Source organism: Arvicanthis niloticus, chromosome 3 (genome assembly GCF_011762505.2).
Source record: "Arvicanthis niloticus isolate mArvNil1 chromosome 3, mArvNil1.pat.X, whole genome shotgun sequence".
Lineage (NCBI taxonomy): Eukaryota > Metazoa > Chordata > Mammalia > Rodentia > Muridae > Arvicanthis > Arvicanthis niloticus.
In genome coordinates this window covers 133,275,467-133,300,526 of record NC_047660.1, presented here as the reverse complement: position 1 = coordinate 133,300,526, position 25,060 = coordinate 133,275,467, and the positions used below count along the sequence as shown (strand labels likewise).

Genomic DNA, 25,060 nt, shown 5'->3' with positions numbered 1-25,060 from the left:
TGTACTGATGCTGGAGTCCTCAAAAAAACATTTTATGGTATTTTTAAAAATAAACTTTATTTATTCTTTATTGTTATCGTTGGGGGAGGGGCTGGAGTGCCAGGGGTCATTTTGGGAGGTTGGGGACAACTTTGTGGAGTCCTTTCTCCTTCACTTCAGTTAGACAGGTTCCGGGGGTTGAGCTTAGGTTGGCAGACCTCTGCCAGAGTGCTTTACCCCCCTGAGCCATCTCCCTGGCTTCTAAAAATGCTTTTAAAGAGAAGAAATCCTGCAGGAACGAAGTGCTTCTCTGCATGAACACTTTCATTTCTCTGCTCGCCACAGCTTGGCAAGACTCTACTGTTAGTGGGAGCCTGTGCCCCAGTCTGTTGGGAGAAGTTCAGCCCTTAGATGCCTTTGCTCCTGGGACTTGATAATTTATGGTTTCCACCTTGAACTCTTACTAATAGTCTTTCTTTATATACTCGATTTCCTCCAAAAAGACCAAAGGGAAAGTTTGGAAAAAAAAAAAAGCCTTTGTAGTTGGTGGATTTATCAACTTTTGACAACTGTTAGAACAACTTTAATCTTTTCTTAAAATCTCTTGATTGATTGGCTTTTTAAAAGTACGGTCAGGAAGGTAAAGTGATTTCAAACCCTTATGTTATAGTCTATCTTCAGAAAGCTTGAGGGTCATGAAAACTAGGTTAATGGTGTTTTTAAAAATAATTGTGACATGCTCTGGGGCTGATCTTCATAAGGTTTTCTAGTAGTTTCTTGGTTAATTTTCTCAGTAATTATTAGATGGAGCCAACAGTTCCTATTTTTTTTTTTTTTTTTTTTTAGAACTACTTAAAAGCAGGAAGAAGTCCTCAGTTTTCCCTGCTACAGGAGATCTAAAGGCAGAATTGTTCTAGCCTAGCTAGGATCCCATCCCTTCTTGGGGCAGGCATCCTCTTAGTGCTCCAAATAGTCCCACTGAGCATTGTCTTGTCACTGAAACCTGGCAATCAAGAGTTCTGGGAACACAGCGGAGTCCCGCAGACTGCCTGCCAAACACATGCAAAGCCCTGGACTTATTGTCAACACTACATGGAACAGGCGTGATTAGTGGGTCTGCATGCAGTCCCAAGCACTTGAGAGGCGAACACAGGGAAAGGAGACGTGTCCAGTCATCATAGGCTACAGTGAATTTGAAGCCAGTCTATGCTACACAGACTCCTGTCTCAAAAGTTTCCTGTCCCTGCTCCACAAGCCACTGACTTATGGTTTATGAACCTGTCCTTGATATTTCTGCTATTTTTAAAAAGGTAGATTGGCCAGGAAGGTTCAGGGATCCTATTTCTGCCCAGTTGCTATAAGCAATTGGAACCAAAGATCTGGCACATATTAAAATACTTTGCCATGCAGTAGGTTTGTATCTTGTTTCTCTGGAAGCCGAGAGCTGTGTCTTCACTGTACTAGGTTATCAAGGTCTGGGGTAGCTTGCTTGGTCAGCTGTGGTGGAGACAATCATGCTGCCACTAGGCCAAGTATGGTGGATCACTTTATTAACAACCTCACCAGTGACAAACCCTCCGTAAGCTTCATGCTTCTGGAGACTGACTTGACTTAGCTGAGGTTTCACTCTAGGTCTTACTTCATGTAGTATAAGGTGACTACGGCTAAGTCATCTTTAAGGCTCACACATCCACAAGGCTGAGGCAGCTGACACTGGTACTCTCAGCCTGGAAAGCCATACCTGGCTTTCTGTATGCTCCCTCACACCAGGGTAGCTAGACTCCAAAAGAAAGAGACAAAGGGGGAGGAGGGAGAGAGAGAGAGAGCACTAAGTTGGCCCTATCACCAACTGTATCCCATTTGTTAGAATTCAGTCCAGTCTGTATTCAAGAGGCGGGCAATCAAATGGCACTCCTCAATGAGAAGTGTGTCAGAGAATTTGTGGACATGCTCCATAGCTGTATATAAACTGGAAGGAAGCTCTCTCAGATTTTGCTTGTCCTGGTCTCTAAAACAAAAATAAGAAAGTAACTTACCTCGCAGGTTTTTGTGCAGATTAAATAAAATTGTACCCAGTACTCAAAATACGTTAGCTTAAACCATTATCATGCCGATTGAAGACCTAGCAGATGCTGGTTACATTCATCAACGATGCTAGAATTCCAAGCAGATCCGTTTGTAGAGGAGGGTCTTGGTGGCCTCTGAGAAATCCCAGGGCCTGCGTGGTTCTTGTGCTGGTGGGACAGAGTGACTATATAAGGTTTGAAATCTTCGGTTCACCTCCTTTCAGTGACAGTATCCAGATATAGGTCAGTGCACTTAAACCTGGCCCCATTTATGGCAATTGATTTCATTATAGGATAAAGTCGTTAGATTCATGAGTAATAATTACTGTGTCTGCCGTGCTTTTAACACCCCAGCCATGTAATCCTCACCTCACCCCATGAGTAAGTTTGATGAACACCCTTACCTCTTCCAGGAATAAGTCAGACCCAGGGTCATGTGGCTTGTCCTGAATCCTAGTGTGGCAAGGACAGCTGGAGTGAGAAGCTGGGAGTCCTGCTCTTTAGATCCTCTACCATGGCCAAGTGACTGCCAGTCATTGCTCAGTACCTAATGATATATTCAATATGTATGTCAGTAACAGGGACAATAAAAGCCTCGCATGGCAGGTCATTTTCTCCTTCATTAAATTGTCATTTTGTGTTATTTTTGGGCACCCAAACTTTGACCTAGGAGAGGAGGCAATGTGGAGAAGGAATGTTCTCTTTGCTGCGGTTCGCGCCCAGGCCCTTGCAGCTGTCCGGCTCTCCATCTCTGGTCTGCCGTTCGGGGATCGTGCAGTGACCAAGGTGAAGGGCCGGCGCGCTTCCATGGGTGTCCCCGCCCGCCTGGTGCTCACCGGGGGGCGCTGTGCGGCCTGCGCCTGGGTGAACGGTGGTAGGGGAGCGAGGGGCGCGTCCGGGCGGCGAGGTCGCCGCCCCCGCCGGGAGAGGGGAGTGGCCGCGCCGCCGCCGCGCCTCAAGCCAGAGCACTCGGAGCCCAGCCGGCGGACGCGGTGTGGGTGCACGGGACGCACGGTCGGCTGAGCGGCGCGGGATCCCCGGCAGCAACTGTGACACGAGTCCCGCATCGGGTCGGACCTGCGTTCTCCAGGCGGCGGCCAGCGAGCAGCACGCGGAGGCGGAGCGGCAGAGCGGTTGCTGGGCGAGGTACGCTGCGCTCCTCCGTGCCGGCTCCCTTCCCGCCCGTGCCTTTGTGCGCGCGGCCCCAGGCTCAGCCGCAGCCTGCAATCCCAGGTCATCAGCTCCCGGGGCGCTCCTATGGGGCGCTGCGGCGCTCCACCGTGAACCCACGCGCGCTCGAGGTCGTCGAGGGTGATCCCGGCCCCGTGTGGCTTCGGGGGCGGCAGGAGGGGGAGGGGGCTTGCAAACTAAGTTGCTTTCTCACTTTGTGATATTGGCTTCGTACCAATGGGCGCTGGGGAACCCTGCTTCCTGCGGGCCCACTCGCATCCCCCTCGATCCCTCTGGCCCACTGGAGTTTCCTGGCCCCGGGTTCTGTGGAAGGACAAGCTTATGGCTTCCTGTGGGAAGGAGAAGCGGAGGTGGAAGCGGAGGTGGAACAATGGGGCGTCCTGGGGAGTGGGGTTCAGGTGCGGTGTGCCCCGGCCGTGGCGCACCCGGAGGGGCGCCGGGACCTAATGGATCGCCCTGTGAGTGCAGCTGCGCTCCGCTCCTTTGTTCCGCCACAGCGGAGGGGGCTGCCCCGGGTCCCGTTTCCTGCCCGGGATGGGATTGATTCACAGTCCCAGAGAGGCAAGGGGAAGGGGGCGGGGCTCGAATGGAAACCAGATTGGGAACGGGAGCCCTGGAGGGCGCTGGGCAGGGTGGAGCGCTGGGGAGGGGGTGATGAGAGTGCGTTGGAGTTAATTACAAACACAACCTTCTGTCTAAAGGCCTGTGGAGTTTATTTGCGGTGCTTTGTTCATACTACGGCCTAGCACTAATTGGTGCAGCAAGTTCTGTTCTTCCTTGAAGTTCTAGGCTCTGGCTATGGAAGTTTTCTGAAAGCATATCTTGTTATGTATAATGGATTAAGAGGGTTTTTGTTTTGTTTTTGAAATATTTTTTCGCAATGAGTCAGGATATACGTGTGCATGTGTATCTGTGGATTTCACTATGGCTCGGATAGGCTGACAAAAAAACCAAAACCAAAACCAAACCAAAAACCAAAAAACTTTTTGAGACATGGTTTATTCCCTGGCTGACCTGAAACTCAAAGATTCCGCCTGCTTTTGCCCTCTGAGCGCTGGGACTAAAGGTGTGCACTACCACACCCGGCTAGGTGGGTATAGAGCCATTTTTGACAAAAATAGTTTTCCCCATTGTCATACAGTATGTTTAGGATGCTTTTCCAAGAACGTTTGGGGCCTGGGAAGCACCAGGAAATTGGATTGCTAAATAAATGAAAAGATGATGTAACATTGAGTTGAGGATTCTTTTTCATTGGTCCCAGAAGGAAAAAAAAAAAAAAAAAACCCACCCGACACTCTTTGTGGGTTTGGGTTTTGATACTGGAGCCATGGCCTCAAGTGTTCTGGGCTTTTCTGGGGGCCTACTGGAGTAAGAGAGAGAACACTGCCCGAGAGTGACTATTTCTCTCTCTGTGTTTTTAGGAGTAAAATTGAGTGTAGTGTGTCAGGTGTTTGTTAAAGTGACCCAGTCCTAGATTGGAATCAAGAATTCCAGAAGGATAATCTGATTTTGGGAGTGGGAGCAAACACTGGGGATCAAGCTATGGGTGTTTCTGAAAAAGGTATTCCAAGAGCAACTGAGGAGGAGGCTGACATTTCCAGGCATTGATGGTTATGCCTGTGGGACTCTGATGGAAGAGACCCAAAGTCCAGTGCAGGTTAGAATTACTGTGGTGATAACTTACAGCCTTCTGGCTGGGACCAGTGCTTCCTTTTGGACAAGCCGAGGGGCCACCATGAAACCACCACGTTGGTCATTTGCTTTCAGGAGGAACCAAAGCTGAAAGCTTTTTAACCTTAGAAGGCGAATTGGGAGCTTACTCTGGGGGAAAAAATGTTTTGTGCCCACTAAGTGGTAATGGAGAGGAACCCTGCAAGCTCTGCTGAGGGCTTTGCCTGTTTTTGAGGGGATGTGGTCACGCTTCCAAGCCAGGCTGTAGAGGCTGTAGAGAACATGTCCTCAAAAGCCAGCATGATGTGAGGCTGGAGTGGGACAGTGTCCAAGTGTCAAGTTGTGTGCCATTACAACTGTCACACTGCCTGGCCGTGGACCGTGTTCAGGGCACTCTCTTTTGTTGTTAGCCTCCCGTTCTGTTCTAGACTTTCATTCATGTGAGTTGTTTTGTTAAGTGAGTTCAGTTGGAGTCCTCCCAAGTGCTCTTTGGTCCATACATTAACAAAATGTAAAGCATTACTGCTTCGGGGATCATGAATGGGAGACTCCTTAAATAGCTGGTTTCTGGCCTCTGGCTGTCCCAGTGGCTGCAGGGTTGTGTGGTGAGCCTGGCCACGGGCTGCGCCCCCTCTGGGATGAGTCATCACTCTGTCAAGTCTGGCGTTTAAGACTGACTTTCCCTACACAGCTATGCAAAGCAACAGGGATGGACAGGCCTCGCTGGGGAAGGGTGTGGGCTTTGAGTGAGATGCACATTTGTCTAAGAAGAGAACTGTAACGTCCTTGGCATCTATTGTATAGCCATGCCTGTACCACTTGATCTGCTGTGGTTGATGTTTGTCTCTCTCCTCTGAGCCACTGTTTTCAATAGCTAGACATTTACATTTTAATTAAATAGGCCAGCACTAATTATAGTTACCATTTACTAGGTTTATTATGCGTAGAATTTTATAGACATCATCACTATATTAATCTTTAGTAAAACAACTTGGCCAGAGGTCTCAGTTAGCCCATGCTGGCCTAGCATTCACTATACGTAGCTTGAGATTGTTCTTGAACTCTTGATCATTCTGCCTCTTCTCCCACCCCCAGGGCTAGCTTTGTAGGCACAACCCACCATGCCCAATTGAAATTTCTTTTGGTTTTTGTTTTGAAACAAGTCTTACTTTGTGACTCAGATTATCTTAGAAATCACTGTATATCCTGGGCTGGCTATTAACTCAAGGTAATCCTTCTGCTTTGGCCTCCGAAGTGCCGAGATTATAGGTGTGAGCCGGTGCTCTTTGCTTAGTACTTTGCCTCTTGTATTATAGTTGTGTAGTGTCCAGTAAGGGACAGAAATGAAGTCTCAGCACTCAATTCTGAAGTCAGTATTCTGACTAAACACTGTATAATTGCTGGGTTCGGTGCTGTGTATCTTTAATCCCAGTTATGTGGAGGCAGAGGCCGACAGTGAGTTTAAGGCCAGCCTGGAGAGTTCCAGGACTATGTAGAGAGACCGTGTCTCAAACAACAAGCGGACAAACAAATAAGCAAAATCTTACGAATAATCGTAATTCGCCTACTTCCTTGATTAGCTTTTTGCAGATTCCAAATCACTTTCATGTGCTTTATAGTTGATCCTTCCTGAAGCTTCTGCAGAATAGTTTTAGAAGGCCAGATGAGGGGCATCACTACTTTAAAATGCCAATATTTGAAAAGTTTATAAGCATTCTTAAAAAAAAAAAACAAACTGCCAGGATCTTATGTAGGCCAGGCTGGCCCAGAACTCACTGTGTAGCTGAGGATGACCCTGGACATCTGTTTTCCTGCTTCCCACTGCTTCAGAGTCTTTGATTGAACTCAGGACTTCCTGGGCAAGCATTCTCCCAGGGGAACTGCTCTCCAGCTCCCTTTATTGGTGGTTTTTGAGGCTGGCCTGGAATTTGCCATCCTTACATCCTTTGAACAGTGGGATTATAGGCATATGCCACCACACCCAGTTCCCATAAGCTTCAATGGAACAACTTTATTTTGGGGGCCAGCATTTAAAATTAAGGTTTTTTTTTTTTTTTTTTTTCATTTCAAATTGGTAGAATAGAAGTTGACTTTATATACTATTATACTTTCCTATTTCTTGATATCCATTTTGGCTCTTTTTCTCTGAAGGCCTCTGAGAACACTTTGCTCCTCCTCAGCTGAGACTCAGGAGGAATGTGATGCAGAGAGGAAGTGGGACATCAGAGTTGGAAGCACAGGCAGCCCCAGGCTGAGGATTTTCCCAGCACATGCTGCCCGTGCTGGCAGGAGCCCTTTGCAGAAGACATTCTTCCGTAGAGAAGTGTCAAGGGTCTTCCTTCACTGGATCCTCTGAGATCATCACATTACTGAGCTCTGTGGGAACACACATTCCACAAGATTTGTGTACTTAGTCCTTCCCTACTGGGACGTGAACTAGTTTAGACATCAATATAAAAGGGGAACAGAGGTGACCTGTATCCTTGGGCTGGAACAGAGAGTGGTACTGGGCAAAAGGACCAGACCTTGGCCCAAGAGTAACCACCAAGTACAGGATGGAGATTTGTATTGAATTATTTATGGAGTTCTCAGAATGCTGCTGGGCAGGTAAAAAAAAAATCACATTCCTCCACTTATAACACACACACACACACACTATATATATATTATATATATATATGTATGTATATATATATACACACACACACACACACATATATATATATACACATACATATATATATATACATTCACACACTATATATGTGATATATATAGTATGTGTGTCACATATATATAGTGTGTGTCACATATATATAGTGTGATACATATATATGTATATATATAGTGTGTGTATGTATGTGTATATATATGTATACATATTATTTCCTACAATAAGAATTTAGAAACTTTAAATTGTACCTTTATTTGTTTAAGTATTTTAGCCCAGGATAATGTTGAGTCCCCAGGGTCAATGGCATACCAGCAAGTTTGTTCTCTTCACATCATTAATTCTCCAAGACAGGCAGTATGTGTGAGTTCTTTCCTACAGACTAGTACTGAAGCAATGCTTGGGGGATGATGAAAAAGGCGCTTAGCAGACTCCTTACAGATTTGCTTGCCTGTGACAGTTTTGGGTACCTTCTTCATCAGTTCGTATTCTGTTAAGCACCCAGTTGCTGTGAGTGAGACCCTGTATTTGACACCTTTCAGATGCAATAAAGAAAATCCATTGTGTCTCCAAGGACAGTGTAGGTGGGCAGATGGATTCGCCTAGAGAGTGGATGTTGTTGAGATGAAGAAAATGGCTGTGACAGCTGTGGCGATCAAGGCCACAGCAGCACACACTGCCCAGGAAGCTGAAAATAAACAAGTGGGAAGAGAGTCAGGAAGTGCAGCACAGGTAACCAATCCATCCTTGACTTTGTTTTCCTCAACTTATGAGGCCCAGGACCCTGAAGTCCAGACCCTGGAATCTGTGAGAATGAGCGAGCAGCACATGGGTAGCTGTCAGGTCTTAGCTCCAGCGTCCTTTTGTCCTGAGTTCACCATTGCCTCCGGTGTGTTTGTGTTTTAAAGGCTGTGCTGAACCAGAAATGTCCATAAAGGAGGGATATTTCTGTCTTGGTCTCTGTTCCTGTTGCTCTGTTAAAATACCACGACAAAGGAACTTAAAGGAGAAATTGTTCATTTTGGCTCACACTTCAAGGTACTGTCAGTCTTAGCTGGGACATCAGGGCCACAGGAGCTCCAGGCAGCTGGCTATATTTTTCCCACAGTCAAAGATCAGAGGGAGTGAGTGTCTTCTGCTGCTGCTGGTCTCACATTTCCATCCAGGATCCCAGCCAGAGAGTGACCCACAGTGGATGGGTCTTTTCACCTCAGCACAGTCAAGGTGATCCCCATAGACATACCCAAGGGTCCAACTCCTTGGTAATTCTAGATTTTGTCAAGTTGATGCTAACCATCACCTTCCTACTTCAAGTTATGCTATGGGCCGTTCATGATATTTTCAGTAAGTACATGAGGTATTGCTGTTGTTAGTGCATGCATGGGTAATTATGTGGCATAGTTTTTTTTTTTTTTTTTTTTTTTCCTTTACATGGGTTCCAGAGTTCAAACTTAGAGTGCTTGTGGCTCAAGCACTTTTACCAGCTGAACTATCTCACTGGCCTTGGGCCACTTTGAAGGAGTTTGAGGATTTTGAGGGAGCACCCATTTTGGAGAGAGACTCCTTCCTTGCTTGTTTTCTTGGTCATCTAGGTACAGTCAGGCCCCCTGCCTATGCCCTGGCTGGCCCCATAGATGGGAAAATGGTTTGCTTTCTCTCCCTTTATCCACCTTTTTTGCATCTTGTGCTTAGCTCCCCGGTCCTGATTCTTTTCCCCACTGAGAAGCCAGGCTCTGGCTGGTGATCTTTCTTGTCAGTTCCCCAAAGCCCACAGCCCCACATCTCTTTCTGTGGGAGTTGGGCGTTTTCTAGGAGTTTCCTGGGTGCTCAGCCTCTGGTCATCAGTGTAGGTGGGAGCAGAATACTGTAGTCATAGTGAGTACAGGGTAATATGGGGTGAAATGGGATGGGTGTGTGACCCTGCAGACATTGGCCTGAAAGACTCAGGGAGAAGGAGGTTAGTCGAACTTCTAGCCTTCCAAGATTGGCAGTTTTAGAAATGGGAGTCCACAAAGAAGAGAACGTAGCATTCTTCCTTAGCTGACTGGACATGCAGCAGTACTGCCCCTGACAGACACATCAGTCATTTGTCTGTCTTTCCTTCTAGTACAAACAAGCCTAAGAGGACACCAAAGCTGGGTTTTCCAGAGGTATTAGGTGCCCTGAGATTTTGGAGATGACAAAATTTTGCTATGAACATGAAAATAAAATTTAGGGTTTTTTTTGTTTTGTTTTAAGTTTTTAAACATTTACAAAAGAGAAATTTGGTCGATCATATTTTGTCCTTCATGCTAGATGCATGTCTGCAACTGTCACACAGATTTCCCATAAATATGTAATAAAAATACTTGGGGCTGTGGTACAGGTAAAGTCCTTGCCTAGTGTTAGATCCCCTCTGAGTTTAAGTTCTGTAGCACTGGGGGTTGGGGTGGGGGCAGAGTGTGGAGGGGAGTAGCAAGCCAAAATCACCTCGGTATCCCCCGACCCCAGTCTTCTTTTTTTGTTTTGTTTTTTCGAGACAGGGTTTCTCTGTGTAGTCCTGGCTGTCCTGGAACTCACTCTGAAGACCAGGCTGGCCTTGAACTCAGAAATAAGCCTGCCTCTGCCTCCCAAGTGCTGGGATTAAAGGTGTGTGCCACCACTGCCCGGCTGACCTCAGTCTTAAATGAGAGAAGGGCTCACCCACTGTTTAGTCCAGGCTGACCTTGAACTTTTCTTTTAACAGTGTTGAGTCCTGCTCTTACCCAGCCTAAGAATTCAGCATTCTTTTGTATTTTGTTTTACTTTTTGTTTGTTTGTTTGTTTGTTTTTTGAGATAGGATCTCTCCGTGTAGCCCTGGATGTCCTGGAACTCACTCTGTAGACCAGGCTGGCATTCAAATCAGCGATTGCCTGCCTTTGCCTCTGGAGTGCTGGGATTAAAATCATGTGCCACCATTCCCCAGTTTAGAATTCAGTTATCTTTAAGTAGCTTTTAGAAAGCTAAATTGAAAGAAAATGGAAGAAATTATTAGTTATTGGTCTTAAGTACATGTGTCATGGACCTGTTATGTTCCTTCCCTGGTTTTACGAAGAAATTTTCAAGCCCTGAGACCTAAAAATAACTCCCCCAATAGACACATGCGCACGCACACACACACAGACACAGACACACACACAGACACACACACAGACACACAGACACACACACACACAGACACACATACACACACACACACGCGCGCGCACACACAGACACACACACAGACACACACACGCACACGCACACGTGCACACGCGCGCGCACGTACACGTGAGCACAAGCACACACATGTGTGCACACATGTGTATACACACATATGCACTCTAGCACATGCACGCGCACACACACACACACACACACACACACACACACACGCACCCCTCCAGAACTGATTGTGATGTCCCTGTCGCCCCATTCACAGTTCCCAGTGTGTAATCTCTCCCCTTCCTCCCTCTCCTTCCCTTTAAATCCTGTACTATTCTCCCCTGCAGAGTTATTTGCCATGTTCAGATAGGAAACATGCTTGCTTCCTAGCTGACCATTTTTCCCCCTTGAAAGTGCTTCAAAAGAATTGCCAATGTTCATTCATTTAGAGCCAGAGCCCAGCTGCCTTGAGGAATAGCTTAATTTTCATAACATTGGGTTTGTGCCAGTTTGCATTGCTAGTTCTATTTTTCAGTCCTCATGTAATCCACTTACATTTGAAGTAGGGGAACCATAGTTATGAATCAGCACGTGACACAGCGAGCCACGTAGGAAAAGGTTCTCATTTGCCTGAAATCTCCAGGGTGTGGAGAAGTATTCATAGAAGCACGAAAACTGCCATGAAGGGTTGGGACTTACTTAGGGCTTCCTCCTTTCATGTTCTGTGACATTTGGGGAAGGAAGTGCAGTGTGACTTTCCATGCAGGTTTTATAAGAGTCCAAGGGGATCTTGAACATTCCTATTAGGACAGTTTCTGCAAAACCTTTCAGGCCTAGTGAAGTTAATTTTGGCTTGTTTATTTTTATCTTATAAGCTATATGTTTCTTACCTTCCTTAAAGATAGAATTTGTAAAGTTGGTGTTTTGACTTTGAATCCCCAAGTTCTGCAAAGATGCAGTTGAAAGGATGCCGGCTGTACTTGAGACAGGGCCAGGCACATAGCGCTGCTAGGAGCCCTTGGTGGTTTTCCTTCCTGCGGAGATGGCTCACGGTCCCCCAGACCTGTCTAAAGAAAGCTGTGCTTGGCTTGGCTGTTTTTACTAGAAAGCATCCTTACTATGCACTTCTCCATTTCCTGCGACCCTCTGTCCACCTAGGTCATTGCTGAATTCAGCTCGCACTCTCTGTTCGAACCCTGCCTGAAGCCTTTATTCTGGTTTACACTGTTAAAAGCATTTGCCCAAAATAGCTTGTTCCACAAAAAGAGCAATATGGGAAAAATGACGCTCATAAGTTACATAAAAAAACAGTTCCTTGGCCAGTGCTGCTACTGCTTCGTTTGAATTGCTTCCTTTGAAGTACGTTTCCTTGCAGGATGACCTCCTGGCCTTTGTGGATGTGTGCAGTGAAGTCCTGAGAAGGAGCTGTGGCTGTCACCCGTCTCATCTGATGCCTCGTGTACCCTCATGAGGAATCTGTTTCTACATAACTCTGCTGTTGTCTCTTCATTGGATGTTTTCAAATTCATGGCTCTCTGACTCTGCTGAGAATATGTCCTGCATGAAATGAACTGCATTCACGCTTTAACTTCATAATGACCCACCTTTCCTTTCCTTTTCTTTTCCTTCCTTCCTTCCTTCCTTCCTTCCTTCCTTCCTTACACACACACACACACACACACACACACACACACACACACACACGCTTTCTATGTAGCCCTGGCTAGCCTTGAACTCACAGAGATCTATCTGCTACCTGCCTTTGGGATTAAATGTTTGTGTGACCATACCCAGCTATCACACCCAGCTTTTTTTAAACCAAACCAAACCAAACCAAACCAAACCAAACCAAACCAAACCAAACCAAACCAAACCAAACCAAACCAAACCAAACCAAACCAAACCAAACCAGCTTGTTTTTTGCAAGTGTCCCATCCATCAAACACATTTAAGAGTATCCAGTTCTTTTTCCATTTTCTTTACCAGTTTTCCCCCCCAGATTCAAGGTGTTCTTGCTCTTTTGAGTTTACAACACTCCCTGATTGAACTTAAAAGAAGAGAATGTATTTGAAGCAATAATATGGTAAAAATAACATTAAGTACCATCCCAGCGCAGTTACTGGGATTCACAGCATTCTCCATAGTGTGTCAGTTGGTGCGCCACGTGCAGCTGCACATTTGGGTCACCTGTGCCTGTGTTCTCTAACGTTGCTGGGAGCTCCCCACACCCACCTCAGTTCACCGCCCACCCTTTCTGTGTTACTGGAATCGCATGTGTCTTAATAGAAATTCAGGGGGAATGGACAGCTTTATAGCTTCATGGCTTATGGCCACAAACCTGATAAACCTCTCCGTTTACTTAGGTTTTTTACAACCTTCCAGTGAAATCTAATATGCACGTTATGTGTGAAAGTCTTTATCATTTGTTAGATTTTCTAGGTTGTTTATGGCTCTTCTGGTCAGTGTTAAGTGCCGTTGTGATTGCGGTCTCTGGTGTACTAAGAAGGAATTGACTTTGTATTTGTTCATTAGATGGTTCTTGGTTGATTTAAATGTCTTCTCATCTGTACTTGCTATGGGGACCAGGAGTCAGATGGCTTTCAATAGAGCAGGAAGTAACTTGAGTGTGTATTGGGAATGTCACAATTCATTTTAATTTAAAAATGTACCTTTAGAAGTAAAGGAAGATGACTTTTAGTTACTTGAATGCGTTCTCAGGTGCACGGTAGATCAAGGGGAGCACCAGTCATTGTGGACTTAAGTCAAGTTATTATTTGGTAAGTTGTGGAACCTAAGGTAAGCCAACTTATTTCCGGTCAGTATGCTCTTCTCTCTCAAACAAAGCTGCCTGAAGAGGGAGAGGACTGTCTGTCTTTGTGGTGGAATAGACACCCTATTTCCAGGTTTTAGTTCAGACAGCCCCTATGGCTCACCTCGTGGACTGTTTGAATTTATGATGGTGTGAAAGCAATATGCTTTCAGTGGGAACTGTACTCTGGAGTTTGATTTTTCCCAGGTTAACAATATATATCTTGTTGCTCTGTCCAGATGCAGGGCAGGATGGGAGGCACAACTCCCCTCAGCAAACATGGGCAGCAGGGCTAGAGGACCAAAACCCGCAGTGCCTGCAGTGGCGTGCAGTGTGAGGATCCAGAGGCAGGGCACAGTAAATGCAGTTGCAGCTCAGGGCATTTCAGCCTCTGATGGGTTTTGGGGGACTAAGCTCCATCATTAGTTGAACACTTACTGCTGCTGTCCTTGCCACTGACTCCTGCTTCTGTGGGGCATCTGAGCATCCAGGGAAGTAGCTGTCTTTGCTTGAGGTCAGGTCTGCTCCCAAGAGCAGGGTAGTTGGCTGGGGCGGGGGTGTGGGGTGTGGGGGAGAGTGATCTGGATTACCCTAAGGTCCTTGCACCCTGTTTCTCTGGCAGTGCAGTTCTGTTTGGTCAAGGCTTTGCACTTGGAGCAACTCCATCTGAGCTGTAGTCATTACAAGTGAGAAGCAGTGTGGTGCGCTGGTGCAGGGCTCACACAAGCATTGGCTTTGAACCTTGGCTTTTCTCTTTAGTGTTGCTAGCCTGTGTCTGTACTTTACTGTTGAGCCTGTGTCTACCTGTTTCCTCATCTGCAAAATGTGAGTAATAGCAGACTGTTCTCTGGGCTGTAGTAGGCACTGTGTGAGGAAGGCGTGTGTACACGTGTAGTGCCAGCCCAAAGCAAGAACTCTGTTAGTTCCCATTGTTCAGTCTTTTTGAGAATGGATTCCTGAGGCCACTCCTCCTTGGGATATTCAGAGCTGTTTGAACTCAAGACATGTGTATACTTTATGACCAACAGAGACTTTGACATATTTCTGTCTGGGACAGGTTTATAAGAAGAAAAATGGCACAGGAAGCAATGTTGGCAGTGACTGTTAGGACAGAAGAGCAACCACACGTGTATTGTTACCCCTCTTACTGGTTTTCCCGTGACCACTGATTGTAATACAGCTACTGGAAAAAGGAGAGGCCAAGCTAGCCTTTGCTCAGACGCTGTGGTGAAGGACAGCAAAAGGATTGGCTGACAGTCTAGTGCTGGCAGTTTTCACTGGGGGAATGCTTTTCTGGTGTATTTAAGAGTTGCAGAAATGCAGTGATGTGTTCAACTGTGTTCAGACAACCTCAACAGAAGTCCCCCAATGTTAGCAGATGGGCTGTGTGCATTGGGAGCCCCTCTTTGAGAGTTGCTTATGGTCTCATTTTCCCTCTTTGTCTCTGTGTTCCCTGAAGGGCTCCCAGTCATCCCCACTCCATCGCTCCCTTCTGTCCATCTCCCCTTGGATGCCACTTCTTTTAATCCTACCTTTCTCCTTTATTTGCTGCCATGCAGGTCTGATGTGCATGCCCAAGGAGCAAATTTGATTTCTTTGTTTGCTTGTTTTGTTTTTCGAGACAGGGTTTCTCTGTGTAGCCTTGGCTGTCCTGGAACTCACTCTGTAGACCAGGCTGGCCTTGAACTCAGAAATCCACCTGCCTCTGCCTCCCAAGTGGCATGTGCCACCACTGCCCGGCTGTAAATTTGATTTCTTATTACCTGGTAAAGTACTTTTCACCTTCTAAATCAAGTGGCCTTGTATTTAGGCACACCTAGACTCAGCAAGAGAATTTATGAATTAATTAAGCCTAAGGTTCCAAAAACACCTAGAGCCATCCTTGCAGGGTTGGTCAAGGGCATGCTGGACTTGAATTTTTCTCTTTGCTTGGGGGTCATCTGCATTGCCACCATTGTGTGTGCATCAGAAAATTCGAACTTTTCCATACTAGTAGACTAGAATTCTGGAAAATTACCCAATGCATTTTCACAAGGAAACTATGCCAATCTGATAAGTTTCCTCAAAACCTCATTGCTTTTAATTTCTCTCATGGAGACTTCATCAAGCTTTCCAGCCTTCCTCGTGTTTCTCCCTTTCTGTAATTGTGTGCGAAGAAGTGGTTCCCCCCCACCCCCCCGAGAAGTTTATCTACAGGAATTGATAGCTAAGTAGTTTCAAAGTAATCCCATCAGGCCGCAGGGTTACCTGGGGAACAGCAGCGTTGCCTGGTATCAGGGGAGAGTTGCTTACTCGAGGTGGGCATTTCAGTAAACAGAAGTACTGCCTGTTTCTAAAAACCTTGTTGTGTAATTGGTTTTTCATGCCATAGCTGAATGTAACAAACTATTTACATTAGTTCCCTGTCTTAGGGAATCTGTTGCACACCACAGCAGGATCTGAGTCGATAGTGTGCTCATGATTAGGACTTGTTGCTTTTCAAAAGCCTTCATCGCAGCGGTTCTTTAAATCTGTTTGAGCATGGGCAGCAGGTACAGGGGTGTCTGTCTGTCAGTGATGCTTGGCGGGTGTTACAGAGCCACGTGGAGTTGGCATGACCCTGCAGATTGATTTTCTATACTCATTCTGTGGCGTTGAGTTCAAGCTGGGCATGGCAAGGCTAAGGCCCGGACCTTGAGGAAACCCAGTAACATCGTGGGTTTGGCCTTAATGCTGGGCCTCCCTTGGCAATTAGAAAACAAAACCCAGGTGTAGGGAGAGTGTTGGAGGCAAGTTGTATAGTTCTGTGGCTCCTGGAGTGACCTTTTTGTATCCGATAGCCCTGGTGGCTCCTCACTAGGTTCCAGTTGCATACACTCTGTGACCTGTGGCTACCTGGTTCACCTTTGCCTCCTGTGGGAACTATTCCACCTTAACTGTTGTTTTTAGCCCCAGCTGGTGAGTTTTTCTCTCTAGAGCTGTCAGCAGCCTTGGCTGGTGTGCCAGCCTTTCAGTTGTACATTGTTTTTGTGTCCGGTTAGATTTCTAGAAAGCAGTTGTGAGGTTCTCATACTGACAGTTTCAAAGAATAGTTGGGTGTAGGGCAAACTACTTTTTGTAAGAATTTGTGTTGAGATTGTGGCAGATGTAGCAAGGAGATGGAATGTCAGTCAAAGGGATTTAGGGATGTAAACACAAAGCCCCGCCCCCAACCAGCCCCGCCCCCAACCAGCCCCGCCCCCAACCAGCCCCGCCCCTAACCAAGCCACCTTTTACAGTTGGTACCTGTTGGGAAAGGGAAACCAGTTTTCTCCAGTGGAAGGTCAGGAGGAATATCAAGCAGCCACACTGCAGGGCAGGCCCTACTCCCATGAGTGGTTGGCTAACACAAAACCGATCGACTGGCTGACTTTCTTTCAAGTGGCTTTTTTTTTCCTGATTGTTTTTTTTTTTTTTTTTTTTTTCTTTTTAAAATTTGTTTTGATTTTCAGTTTCTGGTTTGTTTTTGCTTTTTGAGAGAGAAAGAACATGAGGGAGGTAGGGATGATTTGGGATTAATAATAGAGTGGTAGAGTATTTATCTACCATTCAGGAGACCCTGTGTTTTATCCCCAGCACTGCATAAAGGTAGGCATGGTAGTAGTTCACCATGCCTGTAAGCCCAGGATTTAGGAGTGAGAATCAGGAGTTCAGAGTTATCATTGAACCTGATCTTGAATTTGTTTTTCTGTTTATTTTTTTAAAATTGTACTACCTTAAAATGAAAACTATAGTCATTTCTGAATAAAAGTTTCTAACCTTGAAATATAAATGTAAACATAGAAGACATTTTCTGTGTTGCTGCCTAGTTTTAAAATGTTACATTGAGTTGTCACTTAATTGAGCATGTTCATACAGTGAGATGTGTTAATCCATGTAACACTGTGATATGTAATGATCATGTCTCTCACCTCAGGCGCCGACCATCTCTTTGTAGTGGGAATGCCGCACAGTTATTCAGACACGTTTCATGACAGCGTAGTATTCCACTGGGTGCTGTAATTTCTACGGCACAGTCCTTTATTTTCAGATTATGTTGGTTTGCTGTCATAAATGATAACGTGGGCTCGTACGTTCTTCCCTCTCTGTTCCTTCTCTTCCCATTCCCTTCCCCCTTCTCTCTGTTCATGGTTGGCCTCTATTCCTCCCCCCTTCTCTCTGCCTTTCTTTCTGCCTTTTTCTGTCTCTACTTCCTCCTCAATTCCCCTCCCCAAGCTCTAAATGAACTCTATTCCATACTTAAAAAAGAAAATAAGAATAATACCGTGGATGACCTTTTGGTAACTAACTTCTTTCAGATTTTGGATGATTTTCTACCAATAGGGCCAAGAGTGAGAGGACTGCAAAGATTTTCATGAAGATTGCCATCATCGGTTGGGTGGTGCATGTGGATGGGAGGGGCAGGGGGAGTTGGAAGGAACATGGTAGAACACTTCTTCTGGCTTGAGTGATGCTAGCACAGACAAGGCTGTGGGGAGGGGTTCATTTCCATTTGCATAGCTCATTCAGGCAGTGAGGGAGTTTCAACACACTGCTGAATCCATGGGCTGGAGCTTGTGCAGTAGTCAGGGCCCGGGATCCAGAAACAGGTATCATGATGTCTAGGTGTGCTTCAGGCTGTACATGTGTTTAGGATTAAGTCTTGGATACCTAACTAGAGCTTGGAATGAGAAGAGAAGGTGGAGGACAGGGCTCTGGGGACCATTGTTTTGTGAGTAGAGGAAGGAGGAGCTTCTGAGACAAGTAAGGTTAGTAGGAATTATCATACAGCAGAAAGGGCGGTCCTAAGGAATGGGGTAATGGTGGGCCATAGAGGCATGGTGACACAGGGGCTGGTGGGCCACAGAGACACAGTGGACAGACTTTGAGATGGTTTCAAGGAGAGAGAGAGAGGGAAAGAGAGAGAGAAAGAGGAGAGAGAAGAGAGAGAGGAGAGAGAGGAGAGAGAGGAGAGAGAGAAGAGAGAGAAGTTTCTAGGCACGTCAGTGCCTGTCCAAGGTAGACTGTTAGACACCTTAGGCTTGGGTGAAGAGACAGGCTAGAAGGGGCTGTAGGATGTTGTGTCAGTTTACTAAGGCTTCCATAACTAAATGCCACAGAGCAGCTTAAACAGAGCCATTCCCTTGTAATCTGGAGGCTAGACGTTGAAGATCAAACCATCAGCAGGCTTCCCAGAGGTCTCTACTAATGCCTTTTGAGTGGCTTACAGGAGACCTGCCTTGTTCCCATCAGGCCATCCATTGATCTGTCTTATCTGTTACCTCTATTTTCTAAAAAACTATTTTATCTTATGTGTATGGATGTTTGTTTGCATGTATATCTGTGTACTATCTGTGGGCCTGGTGCTCACAGAAGCCAGAAGAGGGCATTGGATCCCCTGGACCTGGAGTTTCAAATGGTTGTGAGCCACTCTCTAGGTGCTAGGAATCAAACCCAGGTCTTCCAGAAGAACAGGCAGTGCTCTTAGCTGCTGAGACATCTCCCCAGTGTCTCTTCTTGTAAGGGTCTACTCTAGTCTTCCCCTTTAGCATGAAAGAGCCTCTCTCCAAAGACCATCACACTTTATGGTACTGGTACTGAGGACTTCATGTGAAGAGGAGAGAAATGTGGGTAGTATACATGGACTGTGAACCCAGTGACCCGCCTGCCTCTCCCCTTGCCCTGTACCTCCACCCTGCTGACCATCTGGCTCTTGTTGGTCACCTCAGTGGCTCTATTCTTGCTTGACTCTTTCCTGGTCATATAGATTTGCACCTTGGCACTTTTCACAAATCCAGCGTCATCTGTCTTGTCTCCTACTCTTCTTAAGTCACAACTCCACCTTCTGTGGCAAAACGCTCAGTTGAACTGTTGTAAAACGTATCTGACACTAGCATGGAGCGATCATGGGACCCCGAGCTTTTGGCTTTTCTTACTGTGTTCCTCCTCAGTTTGTGGTTTAAAGGAAAAGAAAAATGGGAATGCCACTTTAGGTCAAGGTTCAGTAAAAATGTACATTTGAGTTTGCCTTATGTTTCACAAATTAATTTTTTTTTTCCTCCAGAGTTTGGTTTTGAGTTCCTTTTCTTTTCAGGAGCCCACTTTAGTTAAAATTAGACTGAGTGGGTTGCAATCCCAGTAGAGTATGGGGGCAGAATTATTTCAGTGGGTGTGTTATAACTGACATACATCCTTTCTCTGTCTCTGTCTCTGTCTCTGTCTCTGTCTCTGTCTCTGTCTCTGTCTCTGTCTCTCTCTCTCTCTCTCTCTCTCTATATATATATATATATATGTGTGTGTGTGTGTGCATAATACACACACACAGACATATTTATATAGACACACTTGAGTCACACATATAGACACACACAGACACACATACAATCATATGTACACACATTCAGACATACACAGACACATGAACAAAAACACACACATATTCAGACACACAGAGATACAAATACATAGACATACATATTCAGACACATACATATACACATGAAGACAGACACAAACATACAGACACACATATAGACATATGAACACAGACACACACACAGATACACATATGAACACATAAATACACACTCACTCACATACATGGCATGGAGGATGAAAGCTGTGTAAATATTAAGATCCTGTTTGATGCTAAGCTAGACACACAGACATGCATATTAACAAAGGAATAAGGGTTGATGTAGGTGTGGACCATAAGCATTTAGTTGTTTTGGGTTTTAATGTTTATGTGTTCACCTAGAAATGTGGATTTTCTGATGTATGTGAGTCTTAGACTGCTTCTCAGTACTGTAACAGAATAGCTGAGGCTTGGTAATTTATTTAAAGGTTTTATGTCAGCTCATCATTCTGGAGATCCAAGAGCACATACATCAGCATGTGCTGGGTTTATGAAATGGAATGCATTTGGGCCCTCATGGAAGAGAGAGGAACCAGATGAGTGGTTGTGCTGCGTAGTAACCCACCCTTTACAGGACTAAGCCAGTCTTTGGAGAAGCACACTGATCTCTCTTAATCACCGCATCATCTCCCAACAGCCCACCGCTTCTTAACATCGCTACAGTGGGCAATTAAAAGGTAACATGAATTTTGATTGGAGCACACCGTATTCAAACTGTAACAAGGAGTGTAGGTGGTTTTCTTCTCCCAGTAATCTTTTGAAATACATTGATGTTATTTCTACATGAAAGGTCTTAGCTTTTTAAAAATTCACCCAGCCTCATGTCATCTGAATTGAGTTCTGCTCTTCCCCCCTCTCCCAGTGTAAGGAATCGAACCTGGGGCCCTCACACAGGATAGGCGCATGCTCTACTATAGAGTTAAAGATCATGTTATTTTCAGGACGTTGAGTATCAAATCTGTAAGTGTGGAGCAGTCGTAAATAAATTTACTATTTGGCTGCTTAGAGCAGGGATGTCCACATGTTTTCTGAGGTCCTTGATAGTCTTTGCTAGAGTGAAATTCTCTTTTGAGGGCAATGTTTATCTCTGCTGGCAGTTTTAAAGATGTAAAAATTTGAAGTATGAAACTCAAATTTCTTTTTCAATAGCAGTGTTATGTGTTGATTCTTTGAGTCTTTAAGAGGACAGCTATGGCATGACATGTGACCTTGTGCTCCCGACTCTATGCTCTGCTGTGGATTTGAAGTGTTATTTTTGTGCCTCAGTGACTTGAGCACTTGTGACTATACATTTGGAACTGAGTACATACATCAGGATATAGTTTCAAAAGGCCAGTTCTACTTTTAGCTGGATAGCATGCTGACACTGTCTTCTTTAATTGTCTAGGCCACAGCTTTAGAAAGCAGTAGTACATGTGCCAGGCACGGTGGCAGAACCTATAATCCCAGTACTTAAGAGGTTGAGGTCAGCCTGGGCTACATAGTGAGTTGCAGGCCAAGTGGAGCCACAGGAGACACTGTCTGGGGGCGGGGGCAGGGTAGGCCAGGGAGGGAGAGAGGAAGGCCTTCCGGTTTGGCCAAGCTTGCTCCCTCTCATTGGTAAGTTTCCCAGATTTTAATTGTCTAATTTCTTCTGTGCATTTTCTATTTCATCTCGTTTGACTCACTCCAGTTCGTATTCCCAAGATTGGAGGCCCAGCTGCTAGTCAGTGCCGTGCCTCCCCCAACCCTTAGAGCCTGCTTCCCCCTTTACTTGCCTGCTTTTATGTAGTGTGTAATCTAAACCACTACACCAAGCAGCCCTTGCTCTGTTAGTATTTGTCACAACTAACCCAGATGATGAGCTAAACATTCTTTTTGCTGTCTAGGCTGTTTTTAAATCTGAAGTGTCTTTCCAAAGCCCATGTGTTAACCACTTGTTTGCCAGCCTGAGGCACTCTTGGGAGAGGTTTTTGGCCACCACGTGGTGAAACACAAACATCTACCACGATGCACCACGCTAATCCTAAAGCCAAAGGGCTAAGTGAATGTGGAACAAATCCTCTGAAACTACCAGCCTAAATAAACCTTTGCTTCTTTTAAGTTGATTACCTCAGGCATTTTGTTACAGTAACAGAAGGATGACTAAGCCAGCTTCTGTATCTGTTCAGAGGTGCTTAGGTGGCTCTCCATCATCTGTATGTAGGATTTCCTCAGACTGAGACCATCCTGACCATTTGTCATTAGTAACAGTAATTAGTCTGCAGTGTGGACGAGGTACATGAGGCTATGTCATAGTCCTCTCCTCTCTCCTGCTTCCAGCACTCAGACAAATATACGTTCTTTAGGTAGATCCAGCATAGCCTCAGGTTCCCTTTATTTTCTGCTGCATTGCCCTCTAGGGCTGTACATAGCTGTCCCCTGTTGCCATTTTATGTAGTAGCTCTCTGCTAAACGTCTTTTAAAGCTTAGCGCTTTAAAGGGTCCTTCTCTGTGGTCACATCCATGTCAGCTTTTGCTATCCAGGTCATCCAGTCAAGTTTTGCCCTGAGCTGTCTTTCTCTGGTCTGCCTGTGCCGTACCAACTGCTCTACTGCTAATTGCAAATGTAAATCGGATCCCCATATTCCTCATCTTGAGGTGAAGAGGTTGTGTAGTGTGCACACTGTTGATTGTAATTGTCTCAGCTCGATTGCAAATGCTTGGGAAGGGGCGGAAAGATTCTTGCTCTACTGTTGTGCTCTGAGCAGGCTGGGGGCTGGATTAGGGCAACGGTGCTTGACAGCACACGGTCCACTGCAGTTCATCATGCAGGTCGGCCCTGGGTGGATGCTCAGGCCGCCTCTGCCAGCCTGGGGTAGACCTACTTTCCTCTTATCTGTGTGCAAACTATTTGTTGTATTTAGTGTGTTCTTGTCACAGTGAGTGTCTGTCTCTCCCTTTTGTATGAACCGAGTGCTAAAGTGCTGGTGAAGTCTGTGGAGAAAGCAGTGGAGGAGAAAAGTTGGTAAGCAGCTTAGCGTCTAACTGGGGGACCTTATACTTACTTTAGTTCAAAAGGCCTCCGATTTTTCTCAGCGTCTCTCTAACCACGTATTATGAAACCTGCAAAGAGTAGAACTGTAAATGTTAAGGTTTTAGCCTTTTAATTTCATGGTTCACAATCTCATGTATTTCGAGAATGCTTTTTGACCGAAGTACCTACAGAGGAAGTGAACATCCCTCCCCCCCTAGATTTGATGGTGTAGTTTGTTCTGTGTCCCCTGGGGACACAGGTTGGATGGCTCTTTGCATGGGCAAGCTGATTAAGGTGGATTTTTGTATAAAGTAATAGGTATGCTTTGTTCAAGGAGAGAGGTGTACACGAGGCTCTTTTGCGTATGGATGACGGCATTGGGGAAGTCCTGCTGTTGCCTTCGCATCAGTTGGGAGTTTAAGCGGAACTGTCATTAAAATTTAGTTAACATTTGCAAGTAGACATGTTGTAAGCATAGGTTTTAGGAAACATGTTTGGCATAATTTAAAAATTATTATAATGTGCTGTAAAGGCTGACTTGTTGTTCCTCAGTTCTTCATAAATGGTGCAGAGCACAGTCAGTAAGAATGTGATAGCTTTGATTCTTTTTTTGCTTTTTTGTTGTTTTTTTCGAGACAGGGTTTCTCTGTGTAGCCCTGGCTGTCCTGGACTCACTCTGTAGACCAGGCTGGCCTCGAACTCAGAAATCCGCCTGCCTCTGCCTCCCAAGTGCTGGAATTAAAGGCGTGCGCCACCATTGCCAAGGATAAAAAGACCCAGAAATTGATACAGAAAATGCTTTCAAATTCTAATGTGGTTGTTGATTTTAATCACCTTTGCGTGAATCAACACACTGTAGCAAGTTAGCTGTTTCTTTCTTAATTCTTTTCAAATTAGGGAGTAGTTTTGCTCTCTGAATTTATGTTATCAGGGTCTTTGGGGGGGGGAACATCTTAACTATTTTTGTTTGATCGCTTCTCAACAATAAACATTCATGAGATCCTAATGTAAATGTATAAACATGTCTCCCTTTGTTTACATAGTTTATTAGACTTTATTTTAGTAGCCAACTGCTCAGGGAGTTTCTGAATTTCTTTTCTAAGGACTTTTCTTAGTCACAGCTACAGAGCCTTTGCTGAAGCTGCATTTTCAAGGAATGTACTTCTGCTAATATGTAGACGTACTAATTTGTAATTTTGATCTCATAACTAAGTTCTTTATAACCAGATGGAGTTTTTAAAAGGTAGCTGATGATTGTGTGGATAGCTGTAAACACACAGAATCCGTGGATGCCTGGGGAGCTGCATGCTGGACCAGACTGTTTATTTTATGCATATCTTTCCGTGGTGTCTGTAGTTAGACTTTTAATACATGTTTTTCATGATGCGTCTGAAACAGACAGCTGCTTTTCTTTGCTTCTAAGAAGACGGCATCGAAATTTTTGTGGACTGGCATTTGCCGACTTTTTGATTTTTTTTTTTTTTTTAGAACATTCTTTAGAATTCCCTAGATGATGGAAATCAGCCTTTCTAAAATTAATCATGACAGCAATGAAGGAAAGAGGGACAGGAGACTATAGGAGCAAACCTGGGGGGCTGTGTTATGTACTTTTGTGGGGAAACTGAGGCTTGGAGAAGTGGCATTGTGCCTGAGGTATCATGGGCACACGGAGCTGGATCTGGAACTTGGATCTTCTGGGTTTGAATGATCTAATGACGTTGTAAAGGGAGCAAAAGTCTAGGATGTAGCTTAGTGGTAGATCACTGTTCTGGCATTCAGTGGTCCAGGCTTTGAATGGACAGGTGGTGTAAGCAGAGGGAGAGGACTGGTGGGATTTTTATCCTGTGGAACAAAACGAGCTAGGTACTCTATGATGAGTAAGTGGGTTCTTTTAGAAGGGCAGTTGGTTTCCTGGATGGCTGTACTGTTTAATAATTACTTGGCGCTATTGGCACCTGCGGATCTGCCAGTGCCAGTGAGAGCTGTCAGCTTGCCAGTTATAGTTGAGCACTTTTACATTCACACTGGGGTTCCAGTGTCGCCAATCTAAACATTTGACTCCTTGGAATCTTTTTGTCCGCCTTGAGGTAATGGATTGAG

At 45.3% G+C, this 25,060-nt stretch overlaps 1 protein-coding gene across 3 annotated transcripts in view; it reads left to right on the top strand.

Moving 5' to 3' along the window:
- Positions 1 to 2,908: 2,908 nt before the first annotated feature.
- Positions 2,909 to 25,060, top strand: part of Myo1b (myosin IB) — a 161,221-nt gene continuing 139,069 nt past the window's right edge. The window contains exon 1 of one of the 3 annotated variants that reach the window (XM_034497897.2): positions 2,909 to 3,191. The gene's annotated coding sequence lies outside the window, so the exon portion shown is untranslated. Of the gene's footprint in view, positions 3,192 to 3,325; positions 3,347 to 25,060 lie in introns of those variants that run through there. The other 2 variants (XM_034497899.2, XM_076931924.1) reach the window with 2 other exon arrangements.